The sequence below is a fragment of the Coloeus monedula genome (assembly GCF_965178545.1).
Source record: "Coloeus monedula genome assembly, chromosome: 5".
In the NCBI taxonomy this organism is placed as follows: Eukaryota; Metazoa; Chordata; class Aves; order Passeriformes; family Corvidae; genus Coloeus; species Coloeus monedula.
In genome coordinates this window covers 52,341,910-52,348,676 of record NC_138785.1, presented here as the reverse complement: position 1 = coordinate 52,348,676, position 6,767 = coordinate 52,341,910, and the positions used below count along the sequence as shown (strand labels likewise).

General features: G+C 51.2%; 1 protein-coding gene across 8 annotated transcripts in view; it reads left to right on the top strand.

The window, feature by feature from the left end:
- The first annotated feature begins 782 nt into the window (after positions 1–782).
- Positions 783–6,767, top strand: part of KLF3 (KLF transcription factor 3) — a 30,155-nt gene continuing 24,170 nt past the window's right edge. For 2 of the 8 annotated variants that reach the window (XM_082282364.1, XM_082282366.1), the window contains exons 1-2: positions 1,327–1,591; positions 5,665–5,703. The gene's annotated coding sequence lies outside the window, so the exon portion shown is untranslated. Of the gene's footprint in view, positions 887–1,326; positions 1,592–2,126; positions 2,438–5,664; positions 5,704–6,767 lie in introns of those variants that run through there. The other 6 variants (XM_082282363.1, XM_082282365.1, XM_082282368.1 and 3 more) reach the window with 6 other exon arrangements.

The following is a 6,767-nucleotide window of genomic DNA, read 5'->3' as shown; positions in this document are numbered from 1 at the left end:
CTTGGTTTCATGGTTAGGTACCATACATCAGTAAGGAGAGAACATGATTTTATATGGCACACTATAACCATTGTAAGCACACTACAGTGGACTGGCAGCAGCACTTTTCCCTAACCAGTGGAATTGATACAGTCAGCCAGGATACATTTTTTAAATTTTTTTAATTTTTTTTTTTAGAGTATTGCTCCCAGTGAAGTCCCTCGGTTATCTGTGGCTGTGCCTCCCATTTTATAGAGGGCGCGTACAGTGCACTCCGCTGAAAACTGTCTCGAGCAGCAAGCGCGGTCCTGGGGAACAGCCAGCGCCCCGCCGCACCCCGCATCCCCCGTGCCGGGAGCGGCCCCGCAGCGCGGCCCCCCCCGTGCAGCGCGGCCCCGCGCCGCTCCCCACTCCTGCCCCTCCCGCTGCGAGCGGAGCCCGGAGAAGGGGCGGGCTGGGTCACGCACACACACCTGCCCCGGGCGGGTGCCAGACGCACGGCTGGGCAGGCAGGGGCGGCACGGGTGGGGGAGGGAGGGGATCGCCGCCTCTGGCGACGGGGGCCGAGTCGAGGGAAGCTGGCAGCGCCTCTCCCAGCCAGCCCCTTTCCTCCGGCGGGAGCGCACCCGGGGCACGACGGGCTGAGCGCAGCCATAAAAGCCACCCCGGCACGGGCCTCAGCAGCCGGCGGTCCCGGCGGGCGAGCCGCCAAGCCGGGGCGGAGCCGCGCCGACACCTCTGCCCCACGCCTGCCGCGCTCCGGCCCTCGCCCCGCCCGGCCCCGCCACCTCCCTCGGCGCGACGGGGCGCGGCGCAGGCAGCCCGCGGCGGCAGGGCCGGGGAGCGGCCGCCCCGCGCCCTTTCCCAGCCCCCGCTGGCGAAGCCAGCTCGGCGGCAGCGGCCCAACGTGAGCACCTCCCTTCCTTCCCCCCGGGCGCTGGGTGTTGCTGTTGTTTTGCTGCCGCCGCAGGTCGGCCGGGGTGGACGCGGAGGGAGGGAAGCAGGGAGGGGTGCGCCCTGCCGCAGGGCTGCTGCCAGGTGCACGCCTCTGCCTGACACACGGGCGGGGAGGAGGAGCTGGACGGGCAGGTTTGTCGGTGGGGCGGCCCTCCTCCCCTCCCCTCTCCTCCCCAGGCTGCTGGGGATAATTAAGTGTCTGTGAGAGGCTGTCTGTCCCCGGGAGGCAGGGTGGGCGCGTAGTCAGTGCGTGCCCGCTTGTTTGTGAGCGGTGACTTGCCCCGGCCCCTCGGCGGAGCCTCCACCCCGCGGGCGGGGACCCGCCCGGCCGCGCTCCCTGCTGTGACCCTCCCACCGCCACTCACCCCGCCGGCCCGGGGAGCCTGGCAGGGCGAGCGGCGCCGGCGTCATGTGACAGCGCGGCCCGGTGCCAGGAGCCCGGGGGGAAGGCGAGCGGGCGGAGGGCGGGAGCGGGCTGCTCCTCCTCGCACACAGACCCGGAGACACCGCCGAGGCGCCTCAGCCGCGGGGACGCGGGACACGCCGGCCTCGCGCCTCGGTCCCACGGGAGCGCCCCCAGCCCCGCCACCTACCGCGACCCCCGGCGCTGCGGGAGCCGACGGAATCGCGGCGCGCCCCGCACCGCCCGCCGAGCGTAAGTGTGAGGGCGGGGGTAATGCGGGGGCCGGGCTGTGCCGGCTGCGGGATGAGGTGCCGGACAAGGAAAGTTTCCAGGCGCTGCGAGCAGTGCGGAGCCCGAGGCGGCAAGGTGACGCCGCGGGAGCCACAGCCGCCCCGGGGGTGGCGGGAACTGGGTCTCCGTCAGGCCGCAGTTGCTGGGAAGGGGGAGCAGGACTTGCCGCGGGGGCTCAGAGCGGGACTCCCTCCGCGGCGCCTGGGAAACTCGCTGTGCGGCCGGCGGGAGCCGGGGGCGCAGGGCCGCCCTGTCGCCGCGCCCGCCGGGCAAGCAGCGCACCTGTGTGGCCGGCGGGGCCGCTCGGGGGGGGCGCCTTCCCCCGGCGCCCTTCCCCGCCCGCCTGTCCTCGGCGGGAGGGTCCGCGGGCCGCCCGCCCCTCGGGGCCGCTCTCCCTCCCAACGCGGCCGCAGCCCCCGGCCTCTCGCCGGGGCCGGACAGGCGCATCTTCGGGCAGAGACTGAAGTGCCATCGGATCCCGGGCGGGATACAGTGCCCGACCAAACCGAGGTGGAAAGTACAGCGGGTTCGCTCGGTTCCGCGGGCGACGGGCGAGATGGCAGGGCAGGAGCTCGCGTCCGGGCCGTGTCCCACCCGTAGCGCGGAGCGGATCGGCAGGCGCCATATCCCCCGTTTAACTCCTGGTGAAGTCTAGGATGAAATCGGTTCTCAAAAGTCTGCCCCTCGTATTGTCAGGTCACCTTAGCACCGCTTGGCCGTCATGCAGGCGAAGGTAAAACGTGGGACAGCACAGCAGTGAAGTGTGGAGTTAGAAATAACCTTGCCTTTGCTAGATGCCATTTGTTGGTGAGTTTTTGTTTGTTGTTTTTTTTTTCCCCTGGATCTCTGTTTATTTGTCTTTAACCGAAAGGGGAATAGGAGTTACTTGCTTTGGACTGCTGTGAGGTGAGTGCCTGGCACAGCTAGGGGAGCCCTGGCAAAAGAAGGCTCAGCAACGCGAGCCTGCGCTGGGAGATCACAGCACCTTAACCGGAGCTTGGGAGAAAGACCTAGTTCAGAGTAGCTCAAGTGGTCGTTCCCGAGTTACATACAGAAATACATTAAAGTTGTTTTGTGCACTTCCCTTTTGGTTCAGGTACTGTACCTGCACTGTCTGCTGTGTTTTATTCACTTCCTCACCTTTGAAAATTCAGGAGGTGTCACTGGTTGTGGAACTGAACTCTGAAGGTTTAATTGTTGGGAAAAGCTGAATTTGGGTGTCTGATAGGAGAGCTCTGAAGACTTCATTTAAACTAATATTCATAAATATACATTACCTGTATTGAAAACAAAGAGTTATATGGCTGCTGACTAATGACTTTTCCATCGAATACTTTTAAGAGACACTGGCATGATAATCACATGAGCAACTGGTACTTGTGTGAAAGGAATTACATCTGGATTTGATAATCCCACCTGACCCAGAAGATACTTATTTCAAATTAGCTTTCACCTTGTATTTTTAAGAATAAATTGTTATTGTCTAGCATCAAAATATAAAAAACCTGAAGCTGACTTGACTAGCTTTTTTTTCACAAGCAGGCAAATATTCCTGTGGTTTTTCTCTATGCACCTTGTTTTAGTTATGGTACAGATCACAAGAGAGACTAGGGGTCAGGGCAAGGGGTGGGGGCAGGAAAGAATGCTAAATGGTCTATCCCTTCCCTGAGAATCCAAGCAAAATTTCCTCCAATTTGCAGAGCTGCAAGGGAGCCCTTAGGTACTGTGAGCATTTGACCGAGGTAACACCTGTTTAGCCAAAAGCAAAAGCTTTCAGATAAATAGTGATGTAAATGTGAGTGAGATGAGTTGAAGATTCAGCAGTAATAGAGATGTTATACAATCACCAAATTACCTATATTTCCAGTTATTCAGTATGAAGAAGTAAGGAACTGATACTATTGGCAAAAAACCTACACCCACACGTTGCTGTGTAGATGCTGTATTAGCCAATTTTTACCCTGTGTTCGTTATTAAAGTCCAACCTTGAAACCCCACAGCACTCATTGGTGTTGCTGTGGTACTCATCCACGTAATTTGCTGTAACACTTTCTCACATTTGATAATATTAGAGGTCCCACCCGTGGTATATAAATAACTGATGCAAGGTACCTAAGAGAAGAGAGAGTACTTGAAACCACAGCTTTGAAGGAAAACAAGTGTTGAAGTTATTCTACTGCATGAAATCTAGACAAGTTGTGCTATTCCTCGGCTTCAGCTCATTTCATTTATTCAGCTGTATATTTGGGTGCATCAAAAATAAAAGTAGTAAATTCATGGGAAATCAAATTCTGAAATGAAGTCTTGAGTGTGTATGAAAACAGGGATGTGAAAGGCTAAGCATGTGATGGCTTAGAAAAATATTCTTGGGTGTACTGAGTGACGTTGGTCCTCAGCTATGGAACAGTATTGAGCGTGAGTGAGCCACTGTCCAGGAGCAGACCCAAGCTTTACAAATCCTTCCTGTCACGGTCTCATCCCCCAGCTCTGCCTGCGAAGAAGGTGCTTGCTGCCAGGCTGGGTGCTGCCTCGTTGATGTCATGAAGCCGGAGCTCTGTTTAGCTACTGGCATTGTGTAAATACAGTAATAAACCAACTGGTCTAAGGGAAGGTTTCAGTGAATCCTCCTGACCTGTGGTGTCTTAAAATCTCCTGCTCCCTCATTTTAAGGGAGCCTGTTTGTAAATAGGGCAGGTCCCCTGCATAAGGACAGTGTTTTTATTCACACCCAATGAACAAACACCTCCACCCACTGTTGTTGTTTTAAAAGACTCCAGCTGCTCATGAATATAGGGTCAGGGAGGGCCGCCTAAATGTTTCTCTGTGCTTTCTCCCCAGCGCAGCCAGCAGAGCTGTTTCCTGTTCTTTGTTTCAAGGCTGGGGTTTGCGTCACACATTCCAAGTGGCATATGTGGTGCTCTTTCCTGTTTCAGGCTGTTTTCTGGCAGTTCGGTAGCCTCGTCCAGGCCCCTTGTCACTGCCCCTCAACTCCCAATCCCCACCCGATGAGTTATCGTGTCTCTACACACTCGGGATTGCTTAAGATGCCTGTGTTATGTCATAACGAGGTTTCCAAGTTAACCTTTAATGCGCGCCCTCGACTCCAGTATAGTAAGGGGGTGAACTGGAGGGCTTCACTCTGTTCACTGAAAACTTGAGCTCAAGTCTCCAGAAAGTTGTGAGCCAGTTTTCTGCTCTCGCTTGCTCATCAGCTGATCTGGAATAGCTCCATTAAAGTCACAGAGTTGCACTGATATATAAAGAGTATAAGTGAGAAAAAAGTCCACATCTGTAGGCTCATAGTTGTGAGAGGGTTTTGGCTTTGGCCGTTACTCAACCTGAATGGCCCACTATAAGCACTTCGTATTTCCAAATCTCAAAAGGAGTAGGTATTTTCTCCTTATACAGACTAAAAGATTCATTGTCTTCCAGATGTAATAAAGAAAATGAGGCACCGCTGTCTAACTTATCTTTGGCATTAATAAGTACTCTCACATTTTGCATTTCTGTAGGCATAACAGTAATTGTTTTACTCCTGTTTTTATATTTATCTTTCCCCCTCACCCTGTTGCAGGCAGATATAGTGAAAATTGAGAGGAAATTGAGAAAAACACGAATCTTTCTATTGCTTTGGATCTGACAGAAGAAGAGCTAAGGGACCCAAGCCAAAGTTCATTGAAATCGAGAAAGACTTGCATTAACCTCTGTGTGCCCTGGATGAAAATGCGAGATGGAGTGTTTATTCTTCTCTGTCTCTTATGGGCTGGAATATGTATGGCTTCTGTACACACAGAAATACTTCCACCTTTTCATTTTACTCTCTTCCCCCCAATAATTTTTAAAGTAGTCTTTTAGCTCCTGCTCTTGCTTTTCTGGTTGCTGCAGGTTAGCTGTGTGAGATCATTGCAGGTATCTTTAGGAAGTATCTGAAACACACACTTTAAACTTCTTTCAGAGCTTAATTATATGTGAAAAAATAATTTTTATTGGATTATGTGCACATACTTACAGCAAACTGTTTTTTGTCTGTTCAGAAATCCAGATAAAAAGAAGTATTTGACTACACAGTTTTGGTAAGTTGTTTATTGATTATTTCAATTTGTTGCTCTCAGTTGTTTTTGTTTTGTTGGTTTTCTGTTCGTTTTAGAACACAGTGGATGAGTTTATCCGTTAGAACACGATTACATATTTTAATTCTTGTACTGTTAATTTTCCCAAGATTTCAAACAGTTAATCTTTTTTTTTTCCAAAGACAGAGGAAAAGAGTGGCATTTAACTGTGTTTAATATTGGAAACTGCTGTATAATAAATGCAGTAAATTTTGTGGTTCACACCTTTATGTAGCCAGAAGTTCTATAAAATAGGGAACTGAGGTTAAAATTATAATAATTTTTGTAAACCAACCTTTAAATATTAATTAACACCATTAACAGGAGGTCTTTTAGAGTTCTCTTATGCTGTCAGCATTAAATCTTTGTGTTTTCATTCTGAGGCTAGTTGCTTCCAATCCAGAATATGAAGTTTGGCAGAGCTGGTTTTAGGAGAGATTTAACTCTTTCCCATGAAGCATTCACTTGATGCCAAAGCTTCCTTTGAGGGTTTTGTAGCCGTAGGTGATATCTCCCAGGGGAAGGAAGTGTAAGTGTAGATCAGCCAAATGGAAAGACAAAGCTCCAACAGGTTTTAAATAGTAAACTAACTCAGAAGGGAAAAAACCTCCAACCAAACGCATGGTCTGCCTGTCATGCAGTCCGTGTGTGTTACCAACAAACTAACTTGATCCATGAAGACATGACGGAGTTTCCACTTTTAAAGAGTAAGCTGCTCTGATCACTGTAACATTTCTATCCACTACACTGTCCACCTCTTCTCCCTGGTAGTTTTTTTTTTTTCATTTCCATAGGTACATAGAAGTTCATCAACATTTGCCCTGTATTCCGATCCATGTTCAAATTAATCATTTAGGCTATTATTCATAAATGTATACATCCTTTCTCTAGGATTAGATTTTCTTTCTTCTTTCCCATGCTATAAAAAATGTTTAATCTCTTTCTCACATTTCCTGAAATAGCAGAACCCTTCACATAGGAGAACAGTATTTTCTGTCATTTTTCCCTCATAATAAAAAGGTTTACTC